The following is a 13516-nucleotide window of genomic DNA, read 5'->3' on the forward strand; positions in this document are numbered from 1 at the left end:
AGGATAGAAATCCCCGAGCTAAAACCACGCACATATGGTCGTCTTATCTTTGATAAAGGAGGCATGAATATACAGTCGAGAAAAGACCACCTCTTCAATAAGTGGTGCTGGGAAAACTTGACAGCTACATGTAAAAGTTTGAAATTAGAACTCTTCCTAACATCATTCAAAAAATAAACTCAAAATGGATTAAAGACCTAAATGTAAGGCCAGACACTATCAAGCTCTTCGAGGAAAACATAGGCAGAACACTCTATGACATAAATCACAGCAAGATCCTTTTGGACCCACCTCCTAGAGAAATGGAAATAAAACCAAAAATAAACAAATGGGACCTAATGAAACTTCAAAGCTTTTGCACAGCAAAGGAAATCATAAACAAGACCAAAAGACAACCCTCAGAATGGGAGAAAATATTTGCAAATGAATCAACAAACAAAGGATTAATCTCTAAAATACATAAACAGCTCATGAAGCTCAATACTAAAAAAACAAACAACCCAATCCAATAATGGGCAGAAGACCTATATAGACATTTCTCCAAATAAGATATACAGATTGACAACAAACAGATGAAAGAATGCTCAACATCATTAATCATTAGAGAAATGCGAATCAAAACTACAATGAGATATCATCTCACACCTGTCAGAATGGCCATCATCAAGAAATCTAGAAACAATAAATGCTGGAGAGGGTGTGGTGAAAAGGGAAGAGTCTTGCACTTTTGGTGGGAATGCAAATTGATAGAGCCACTATGGAGAACAGTATGGAGGTTCCTTAAAAATAGAACTACCATATGACCAATCAATCCCACTACTGGGCATATACCCTGAGAAAACCATAATTCAAACAGAGTCATGAAACACAAGGTTCATTGCAGCACTATTCACAATAACCAGGACATGGAAGCAACCTAAGTGTCCATCAACAGATGAATGTATAATGAAGATGGGACACATATATACAATGAGATATTACTCAGCCTTAAAAAGAAATGAAACTGAGTTATTTGTAGTGAGGTGAATGGACCTAGAGTCTGTCATACAGAGTGAAGTAAGTCAGAAAGAGAAAAACAAATACCATATGCTAACACATATATATGGAATCTAAGAAAAAAAAAAGGTCATGTAGAACCTAGCACTAAGATGGGAATAAAGGCACAGTCTTACTAGAGAATGGATTTGAGGATATGGGGAGGGGGAAGGGTAAGCTGTGACAAAGTGAGAGAGTGGCATGGACATATATACACTACCAAACTTAAAATAGATAACTAATGGGAAGCAGCCGCATAGCACAGGGAGATCAGCTCTGTGGTTTGTGACCACCTAGAGGGGTGGGATATGGAGGGTGGGAGGGAGGGAGATGTAAGAGTGAAGAGATATGGGAACATATGTATATGTATAACAGATTCACTTTGTTATAAGGCAGAAACTAACACACCATTATAAAGCAATTATACTACAAAAATGATGTTAAAAAAGAAAAGAAAGAAAGAAGAGAGCTACCAAACCAAAAAACAAATCCACCAATGATAACAAGCACTAAAAACGATACTAAAAAAACAAACAACCCCCCCCCAAAAAAAAGGACAGACAGAACCCTAAGACAAATGGTAAAGTAAAGCCATACAGGCAAAATCACACACAGAAGCATACACATACACATTCACAAAAAGAGAAAAAGGGGAAAAAATATATATGGTTGCTCTCAAAGTCCACCTCCTCAATTTAGGACGTTTTGTTGTGTATTCAGGTATTCCACAGGTGCAGGGTACATCAAGTTGATTGTGGAGATATAATCCACTGCTCCTGAGGTTGCTGGGAGAGATGTCCCTTTCTCTTCTTTGTTCGCAGTGCTCCTGGGGTTCAGCTTTGGATTTGGTCCCACCTTTATGTGTATGTCTCCTGAGGGTGTCTGTTCCCCGCCCAGACAGGACGGTATTAAAGGAGCCGCTGATTTGGCGGCTCTGGCTCACTCAGGCTGGGGGGCAGAAGGGGTATGGAATGTGGAGCAAGCCTGCTGCAGCAGAGGCCGGCGTGATGTTGCACCAGCCTGAGGCACGCTGTGTGTTCTCCTGGGTAAATTGTCCCTGGATCACAGGACCCTGGCAGTGGCGGGCTGCACACGTTACCAGGAGGGGAGATTTGGATGATGACGTGTGCTTGAACACAGGATTCTTGGTGGCTGCAGCAGCAGCGTTAGCATCTCATGCCCATCTCTGTGGTCTGTGCTGATATCTACGGCTTGCGCCTGTCTCTGGAGCTCCTTTAAGCGTCTCTCTTAATCCCCTCATCTCATGCACCAGGAAACAGAGAGGCAAGAAAAGGTCTCTTGTCTCTTGGGCAGCTCCAGACCTTTTCCCGGACTCCTTCCCAGCTAGCTGTGGTGCATTAGCCCTTTTCAGGCTGTGTTCACTCAGACAACCCCAGTCCTCTCCCTGCGATCTGACCTCCGAAGCACAGGCCTGAGCACCCAGCCCCCATCCATCCCGGCACTGATCCTCTGTGCAGGAATCTCTCCGCTTTGCCCTCTGAACCCCTGTTGCTGCACTCCCCTCTGTAGCTCTGAATCTTCCACCTTCCACCACCTGCAGTCTCTGCCCACGAAAGGGCTTCCTAGTGTGTGGAAACCTTTCCTCCTTCACAGCTCCCTCCCCTAGGTGTAGGTCCCATCCGTATTCTTTTGTCACTATTTTTTCTTTTTTCTTTTGCCCTACCCATTTACGTGAGGAGTTTCTTGCCTTTTGGGAGGTCTGAGGTCTTCTGCCAGCATTCATTAGGTGTTCTGTAGGAGTTGTTCTACATGTAGATGTCTTTCTGATGTATTTGTTGGGAGGAAGGTGATCTCCACAGCTTACTCTTCAGCCGTCTTGAAGCTCCTCTCTCCCCTTAATTTTTAATTTGCATCCTTAATTTGCATTCTTACTATTGATATCTTGGTCGTCTCAGAAATATGCCTTCAATTCACAAAAGGAGGTTCTAAGATTTGACTAATGTGATAACTAGATTTGTATTCTGTATTAAAGTAAGAATTTCTTAGCCTCTAGGTTATTCTTTATTTTAACACAGAGAAAATTACTAGAGAGATTAAAAATGTTAAAGTTATCTATATGGAAGACAATAAACAAGATGCTGAAATAGAGTCCAAATCTTCCACAATCGCCAAAGCTATTTGATAAGAAATTTATCTCCTCCGAGCTACTTCAGCTTAAAATAAATTAAGCATGAATGAATGAATCATGACCCATTCTGTGTTCATTTATCCTCATATCTTACTTGCTGTGCCAAGGATTAAACAAATTCTGATTGTCAAATAAGTTTCACTCTCTGTTAGAAAGCTTACGCATGTTAAAAAAGTAACACATGTTATTTTTGTTTTATACTCATTTATAGCAACCTTTTCTATGATAAGTATCATAGAGGACGAGTTGGAGGAATCTGTTAGCTTATCTTAGAATATTTTCGCCCATTCATCCATCTGAAAAGTGAAGCTACCCAAAGATTGTGTAAATTGATCTAATGCAATGGGGAAGTCCGCTGAGGAACTTAAACAATACATCAAGGTTTAAATCAATTCTTAAAATAATTACATGATCTAAAAATGCTCAACAATTTCTCTGAGTGGTCTTTTGTATATATTCATCTAATGAGACAGTAAAGTGACCTGATAAAGAGAGTGGGTTTTGGAATCTCTGTTCATATCTGTTAGGGAAGTACAGATTTGTTGGATAACTTTGAGTAAGTTTTTACCCTCTCAAGAGTCTACATTTTTTTTAATGTGAGACAGTGGATAGTAATGCTCATACAGTGAGGATGCAATGGTGTAAAGTGATGGTCATAAGTCATATTTTTAAAGCTTCATAATTGGGGGAAAAATAAAAATATCTGTGGATAGTTTTACCTCTCATAAAGAGAAGAAACATGGTTTGGAGATTGATGAAAGGACCCAGAATAAATGTCCTTTCTTCCATAATTTCTAAATCTCCTGTAACTTGTCAGTCTCTTTCACTCAAACTCTCCTTTATTCCAGTTATACAGTGGTGCTGCGGGCATTACAGGCATTACTGCTGTGCACAATTTTCCATTTAATTTTAAAGTTCCATTGTTTTGTGACATTGATTGTTATCAGAATTCAAAGGCGATTGAACCAAAGAAACTGGAGCACAACATATTTTCTTTCACAATTTTAGAACCTCGTATTTATTTTGAAGACCAGTGAAGACCTTCTTTCACCCTCCTCTCAATGTTGTTTGAGCTTTGAAGTTTTCACTTTTTGCAATACAATTTGTAACATTGATGGCTAGCCTTAAACTTCGCAAAAAATTCCCCCCCACATTTTTTTTTTTTTTTTTTACTTTTGCTGAAGTGAACTCTTTCAGACAGCTGTAGGTCAGCTCTTATCGGTGAACTGTTAACAGTGGAAGCACCTGAACTTTGAAAATAACTCAACTCTATATCAAAAGAAGTCAAGCAGCAAAGGTCTGGCAGGAACATGAATCCTGATGCTCATAACAGCCCCAGGCAGGCATTCTATAGAATCTGAGAAGCTGGTCTCTTGGGAGAGACACAGCATTGTGTTCTCGCCCAGTCATCCTCTACTGCTGCTCAGGACAACACAAACATACTCTAGTGAAAGTCAGCTTTTGCTCAAGTGAAGGGAGATAAGTAAAATACTTTCAGGTGAAAATAAGAAAAATGATAAATGAGAATAATTGTGAAAATGGAGTGATTTTTAAATGTTAGCAATTATAAGCTGAAGATGACCATTTAAGTGGGATATAAAATGAATTTATTTGTGTTTACTGCTTTTACAGTTGAATAACCTGTACCTAAATAGAATCCTCACTGAGGCAATTGTTTTTAAATCTCACTTTTGGAGTCATCATTTTTTCTTGGTAAATTAAAACTGTTTAGAATGATAGCTGTAGAGTGATAGGTGATTAAAGAAGACATAATAGGGAATGTGCTCAGAAATAAAAAGAGAACACCTTTGATAATGTGGAACTAATGAAGGATGCATGAGAAACTCTTCAATCAGCTTCAGGTTTTCTCTTGTTTGTCGTAGGGCTGGCACACAATTGGTAAGGTGTGGGATGATGTAACCTAGACACAGTTATCTAAAGACTCATTCTTCCCTTCACTTAAATTACCACCAGCCAATTATCCTTTTATAAAATGGTATTTATTCCATTGTCATATATACATCTTAGAAATATGATGCATGATTCATGTCTGTGATAGACTTTTTAGTCTCCTCATTTTAAGATTGCCCATTAGTGTAGATATTGTTAGATGTCACACTCACAAGCACCCTAGTTCCTTGTCTGAGACCCATTGTGAAAGCTTGCCATTGTCATCCCAGCATTACCCAAAGTTCTTGTTTTTGTGAAGCAGCATAAAGCAGAACTAAATTCCTAAATAATTAGACATACTATGTGAAATCTGATTAATCTTGTTGAAAGCTAATCCAGACACCTAGAAGCTTTATAATTTTTTGTTTAAAATTAATTTTAATGAAAAAATATTAGGAGGACTTGTTTTGGCTATTTTGAACTATGTCATTTCTTTTGGGGATATTAATTACTCCAAGGTAGAAAAAGTAAAATGAGACACTTGCTTGCTTGTGTGATTATGGAAGAAACATTATGTTTTGAGAAAGAGAACCCAAAGGTAATTCTCTTGAGGAAAAGGGAGTATGGCATTTTGGCACATTCCATAAAGCAATTAAGTATCTTAGCAAAACAAGTTGCCTTGGAAATGCTACTTTATGTGGGAAACATAAGCTCAGATTTCAGAGACAAATCTTATCTCAACTTTTTTCTTTTTGCTTCCCTATTCTCTACCCCCATAAGTTTCTCATCTGTAAACAAGAAAATACTCCTTAGAATATTAGCTTGAATTAGCATGAGTTATGGAAAATTCTGTGAGCCAGTAATAGAACGCAATGCTATGTGTGTTAATTATCCCAGGATGCACAGTAGTCAGATCCAACAGCAAGCCTGACCTTGGGTGAGTCATCTAGTCATGCTTTGTTGGTTTCCTCATCTATAAAGTGGTGATGGTGATACTATCTACCTTGCTAATATTCTACAATATTACTGAAATCGTAGGTGGTTAGCATTTTGAAGGAATGTGCTATTAAAAATACGCTATTGCCATCTCTTCAGGGCATAGAATTCTCCTCATAGTCAGGAGCTATGGTACTGTACAACATGTCCTTGAAGCTTGGAAAGGAGAAGAATGTGGAATCTTAGAGGAGTGCTCAAGTTCCTCTAAGATTTAACGTTTATTTAAATCATGACAAGGTAATGCACTGATTCATAGGTGGAGAAATACCACCTTTGCATGTGGCAATAGACACCCACAAATAAAAATAAATAAAACTAACTTATATCCTCATGATACACAAACACAAAAATTGAAAATTTGTCCAGAAAAGAGAAAATATGCTTATCTGTTGAGGGGAATGATTATCCACACTAACCCTCAATATGTTGAAATCAATACCTTAGAAGAGTGCCTAGGTTATTTTCATATAATCTGCTTATAGCCAACTTACACTCATGGCCACCAGATACTCAAGAGTTTTCATTAGACACCATAATCAAAATCAATAGGCTTGTAGTTTTAATGAGAAATAGGAGAAAGGGGCTATAAATTACTGTTATTTAAGGTGTAGTTTCTCTTCAAGATGCTGATGTGCTAAGTATTACCTAACAGTAGGCATTGTGGCATGGAAATATCATGTTTCAATTCTGTGACCAATCTGCCTGAAATTCTGCAGCAATGAAAACACTAATTTTCTTAGAATCCCATGGTCTAAGAACTTTCACAAAATTTCTGCTCATAGAAATAAAATTTTTCTTTCAAAGAATGTGCATTAAACAGAAATAATAGGCCAACATACTTTAAAGTGCACTTAGTTGACAAAAATCATCATTGATAGTCACAAAATCCAACCCCCATGTGCCATTAACAAGTGCACTTTCAGCTTTGAATACCATTAGTTGTCCATAATTCAGGCATGTTAAACCTGTAAAAAGAAAGGATAGAGACATCTGTCTATGACAGTTTAAAATAGAGTAATAACCTTAGTTCTATTATTGTCAAGTCTCAAAGACAGTGATACCTAATCATACAATCATTTGTCTATTTATGGATTCTCAGTAAATGGTATGCATTAACTTATTGTTGTACTTGGTTTGATGTATATTCTTTGTCAGAGCAGTTAAAGAGCAACTCTTATCATTTGAAGGGCTTAAAGAGAGTCTGCTGGGTCAGGTTTAGGTCTGAATGTAGACCAAGTTGCCCGAGACATTTTTTTCTCTTTTCTCTCTTCCTTTAGTATATAATGTGAGTCAATAAATTTAGAAAAATATGCACATTTTCTACTCAATTCCCTAAATGAGCAACTCAGGCCATTATTAGCTCTTCAATCACTTAGGACATATGCTCTCTGGTAGAAAGAGTGGAAAGACAGAAGGCTCTGAAATTGCTCAGCTGTCTGGGGAGACCTGTGAGACACAGGATCGAGTCTGTGTACCCTAAAATATATCTGTGTGTATGTTTGTGTGTTGCAGTCATTCACTGGTTTAGAAAACTGTCAGTGCTTACAAACACTTAAGAACTCTTAACTGATGGCTCAGTTTGGTATGAATGTGCTCCCAATGGCAGAATTGTTGACACCTGCTTGGCTTTTTTTTTTTTTTTTTTTTTTTTTGTGGTACGCGGGCCTCTCACTGTTGTGGCCTCCCCCGTTGCGGAGCACAGGCTCTGGAAGCGCAGGCTCAGCGGCCATGGCTCATGGGCCCAGCCGCTCCGCGGCATGCGGGATCTTCCCAGACCGGGGCACGAACCCGTTTCCCCTGCATCGGCAGGCGGACTCTCAACCACTGCGCCACCAGGGAAGCCCTGCTTGGCTTTTTAAGTAAACCTAGAAAATGGATGTTAAAACTTCTGGTGATTCAGCAGTGGTTGGAAAGTTTATTGTTGTGCTAGAAGGATTTTTTCTATAGACAAAGAGCTTTTATGTATTTGTCTGGGTTAGTTAATAATATATTTAGGTTTATAGAGTCCATTGATTTATGCTTCTCTGTCTATAGGTGGAACACACTTCCATGTTACATAAATCCTGAACCAATATTGCATGTTACTATTTTTATATTTTTGCAGTTTACACACCAAATTAGGGAAAATCTTCATACTTAATGCACTAAAAGGCTGTTTTGAGGGCTGGCCTTCACATAATTTAAGATTTAACTGTATATTTAAAAAAACAACTACTGTCCCCTTTCCACTTTTCTCCAGATGTCAGAATCAAGCCCCTCCCCATGGTAAAACTACATTTAGTACTAACTAGTTCAGGTGACAGGGTATCTTATTCAATTTAATCCATAGATATAAACCTGAATTTGAATAGCTGAGGCAAACTCAGGCAGTTCCTAGCAGAAAGTGCTGTCATTGCAACTGTAGGCAGTCATTAAATAAAGATGACTTATGGTTCTTATCATCAAAATAAGGTGCATGAAACTTTTTGAACTCTACAGTCAAAAGGAATTAAACCCATCCATAATTCTGAAAGTTATCATTCTAAAACTTTGAGGATCAAGCTGGTGTTTTCTCCATTCCCAGTCATACCACAACACATAATTATTATGTATAAAAAGAAAATATTTCATAAGCCTTATAAACAGAAATTAATGAGAGAAAGTCTTAAAATACACAAGTTTCAGAAAATGGAGTCCATCCACCCACAGGACAATGAGTGCTACAGATATAATTCTCATAAAAATATAAGCACATTTAAAGCATCAATGTGTTGTGTTAGGTGCTCCACATAGCAAAATATTGATAATTTGGCATAATTCTCATTCTATAAGAATTTAGAATCTTAAATTGGGAGTCAGAAGAATCATCCCTTCCAAACATTCATTCCATAAATACGCCAAACGATTATTCTACCTCTCAGACAATGTCTCAGCTGAGTTGTCAATAGACTGGACTATGGTATCACCCATGTGCCTTTCAGTTCTGAGTCTTAAAGATAGAAGAGAGCGTTTGTACATTGAAACACAAAAGTAGTTTCAGAGTTTAGAACAAGACATATAAAAATAGTAAGAATTGTATATGAAAGGAGGGATAAAGAAATGGAAAAAGGGAAAAATCCTCAACAATGGTTTTTATTTTATTTTATTTTATTTTCACTAAAAATTTTTATTGGAGTATAGTTGATTTACAATGTTGTGTTAGTTTCAGGTGTACAGCAAAGTGAATCAGTTGTACATATACACATATCCACATTTTTTTAGATTCTTCTCCCACATAGAACATTACAGACTATTTTTTTTTTTTTTTTTTTTTTTGCGGTATGCGGGCCTCTCACTGTTGTGGCCTCCCCCGTTGCGGAGCACAGGCTCCGGACGCGCAGGCTCCGGACGCACAGGCTCAGCGGCCATGGCTCACGGGCCCAGCCGCTCCGCGGCATATGGGATCCTCCCAGACCGGGGCACGAACCCGTATCCCCTGCATTGGCAGGCGGACTCTCAACCACTTGCGCCACCAGGGAGGCCCGCATTACAGACTATTGAGTGGTGTTCCCTGTGCTATACAGTAGGTTCTTATTAGTCACCTATTCTATATATATTGGTGTGTATGTCAATCCCAATATCCCAATTTATCCCCACTCCACCCCTTGGTAACCATAAGTTTGTTTTCTGAGTCTGTAGCTCTATTTCTGTTTTGTAGATAAGTTCATTTGTACCCTATTTTTAGATTCCACATGTAAGTGATAATATATGATATTTGTCTTTGTCTGACTTACTTCACTCAGTATGACAATCTCTAGGAGCATCCATGTTGCTCTAAATGGCATTATTTCATTCTTTTATATGGCCTAGTAGTATTCCATTGTATATACATACCATACCTTCTTTATCCATTCCACTGTTGATGTACATTTAGGTTGCTGCCATGTACTGGCTATTGTAAATAGTGCTGCAATGAACATAGGGGCGCATGTGTTTTTTTTCAAATTGTTTTTTTCCAGATATATGCCCAGGAGTGGAATTGCTGGATCATATGGTAGCTCTATTTTTAATTTTTAAAGGAACAGCCATACTGTAGTGGCTGTACCAATTTACATTCCCACCAACAGTGTAGGATGGTTCCCTTTTCTCCACACCCTCTCCAGCATGTATTGTTTGTGAATTTTTTTCATGATGACCATTCTGACTGGTGTGAAGTGATACCTCATTATAGTTTTGATTTGCATTTCTTAAATAATTAGTAATGTTGAACATTTTTTCATGTGCTTTTTAGCCATCTGTATGTCTTCTAAATGTCTATTTAGATCTTCTGTCCATTTTTTGATTGAGTTGTTCCTTTTTTTGATATTCAGCTGCATGAGCTGTTTGTATATTTTGGAAATTAATCCCTTGCCTATTGCTTCATTTGCAAATATTTTCTCCCATTCTGTAGGTTGTCTTTTCATTTTTTTAATGGTTTCCTTTGTTGTGCAAAAGTTTTTAAATGTAATTAGGTCCCATTTCTTTCTTTCTTTTTTTTTTTGTGGTACGTGAGCCTCTCACTGTTGTAGCCTCTCCTGTTACGGAGTACAGGCTCTGGACATGCAGGCTCAGCAGCCAACATGGGCCCAGCTGCTCCGTGGCATGTGGGATCTTCCCAGACTGGGGCACGAACCCATGTCCCCTGCATTGGCAGGCGGACTCTCAACCACTGCACCACCAGGGAAGCCCAGGTCCCATTTCTTTATGTTTGTTTTTATTTTCATTACTCTAGGGGTGGATTGAATAAGATCTTGCTGTGATTTATATCAGAGATTGTTCTGCCTATGTTTTCCTATTAGAGTTTTATAATATTTGGCCTTACATTTAGGTCTTTAATCCATTTTGAGTTTATTTTCATGTATGGTGTCAAAGAGTGTTCTAATTTCATTCTTTTACATGTAGCTGTCCTGTTTTCTCAGCAAAATTTATTGAAGAGACTGTCTTTTTTCCATTGTATATTCTTGCCTTCTTTATCATAGATTAAATGACTGTGGGTGTGTGGGTTTATCTCTGGACTTTCTATCCTTTTCCCTTGATCTACATTTCTGTTTATTGTGCCAGTACCATACTGTTTTGATTACTGTAGCTTTGTAGTATAGTCTGAAGTGAGGGAGCCTGATTCCTCCAGCTCCATTTTTCTTTCTTAGTATTGCTTTTATTATTTGGGGTCTTTTGTGTTTCCATACAAATTGTAAAATTTTTGGTTCTAATTCTTTAAAAAGTGTCTCTGGGAATTTGCTAGGGATTGCACTGAATCTGAAGATTACTTTGGGTAGCATAGTCATTTTGACAATATTCGTTCTTCCAAACTGAGAACATGGTATATCTCTCCATCTGTTTGTGTCATCTTTGATTTCTTTCATCAGTATTTTATAGTTTTCTGCATACAGGTCTTTTGCCTCCTTAGATAGGTTTATTCCTAGGTATTTTATTCTTTTTGACACAATGGTAAATGAGATTGTTTCTTTAATTTCTCTTTCTCATCTTTCATTGTTAATGTATAAGAATGCAAGAGATTTCTGTGTATTAATTTTGTATCCTGCAGCTTTACCAAATTCACTGATGAACTCTAGTTTTCTGGTAACATCTTTAGGATTTTCTATGTTCAGTATCATGTCATCTGCAAACAGTGACAGTTTTACTTCTTCTTTTCCAATTTGGAGTGCTTTTATTTCTTTTTCTTCTCTGATTATTATGACTAGGACTTCCAAAACTATGTTTAATAACAGTGGCAAGAGTGGACATCTTTCTCTTGTTCCTGATCTTAGAGGAAATGCTTTCAGGTTTTTTTTTTCAATTTTTTTTTTTTTTTTTTTTTTTTTTTGCATTATGTGGGCCTCCCACTGTTGTGACCTCTCCCGTTGCGGAGCACAGGCTCCAGACGCGCAGGCCCAGCAGCCATGGCCCACAGGCCCAGCTGCTCTATGGCATGCGGGATCCTCCCAGACTGGGGCACAAACCCACGTCCCCCACATCGGCAGGCGGATTCCCAACCACTGCGCCACCAGGGAAGCCCTCAGTTTTTTACCATTAAGAATATGTTTGCTGTGGTTTTGTCATATATGGCCTTTATTACATTGATGTATGTTCCCTCTATGCCCAATTTCTGGAGAGTTTTATCATAAATGGGTGTTGAATTTTGTCAAAAGCTTTTCTGCATCTACTGAGATGATCATACGGTTTTTATTCTTCATTTTATTAATGGGGGTAACCAATGTATCACTGAAGAAATCAAAGAGGAAATAAAAAATACGTACAGGCAAATGACAATGAAAACACAATATCCAAAACCTATGGGATGCAGCAAAAGCAGTTCTAAGAGGGAAGTTTATAGCAATACTGTCTTACCTCAAGAAACAAGAAAAATCTCAAATAAACAACCTAACCTTACACGTAAAGCAACTAGAGAAAGAAGAAAAAACAAAACCCAGTTAGTAAAGGGAAAGAAATCATAAAGATCAAAGCAAAAATAAATGAAATAGAGATGAAGAAAACAATGAAATGAAGATCAATGAAACTAAAAGCTGGTTCTTTGAGAAGATAAACAAAATTGATAAACCTTTAGACAGACTCATCAAGAAAACAAGGGAGAGGTCTGAAATCAATAAAATTAGAAATAAAGAAGAAGTAACAACTGACACTGCAGAAATACAAAGGATCATGCTAAGTGAAAAACATCATATAAAAAAGGCCATATACTTTTTATATGACTTAGATAAATTGTCCATAATAGGCAAATCTATAGAGACAGAAAAGGGATTAGTAGTTTCCAGGAGCTGTGAGGAGAAGGGAATAGGGAATGTCTGCTAATGGATATGGAGTTTCTTATTGGGTGATGAAAGTACTCAAATTAGATAATTGGTTATACAACTTTGTAAATACTGAAAAACACCTGAATTGTATAATTTAAAGGGGTGAATATTATGGTAGTATGTGAATTATTTTTCAATAAAGATTATTAAAAATAGGATCATAATTTTACATACAAGTGAACTACTTTTGTGTCTAAAGTTCAGCCTGGGCCATGGAAACTTGTTTGGCCTTCAGTCAGAGCAGATCATGGCAGTCAACTCTACTAACCTGAAGATCTTGATCATACATAGACCAGTCCACTTTAATTTAATGAGCTTTTCAGTTATAGTCCTCAATAAATTTAGGTGCTATTATTTTAATTTGTTAATTATAAAATAAGCTATAAAGCTGGATTTCACCAAAAAGCCTCACAAACCAGCCCCAGTGACAAATAACCCTAGTTCTCCAAAATTCTCATGTCACACAGTACGTGATAACTATTCTTTTCTTTTTCCTTTCTTTGAGGTCTTAAATACAACTATGGGCTGAATGTTTCTGTCTCCCCAACACTCACATCTTAAAGCCCAAATCCCCAATATAATGGCATTTGGTGGTGGGGACTTTGGGAGATAATTAGGAGCCTTCATGAATGTGATT

The sequence above is a fragment of the Mesoplodon densirostris genome, chromosome 13, assembly GCF_025265405.1.
Source record: "Mesoplodon densirostris isolate mMesDen1 chromosome 13, mMesDen1 primary haplotype, whole genome shotgun sequence".
Classification (NCBI taxonomy): Eukaryota; Metazoa; Chordata; class Mammalia; order Artiodactyla; family Ziphiidae; genus Mesoplodon; species Mesoplodon densirostris.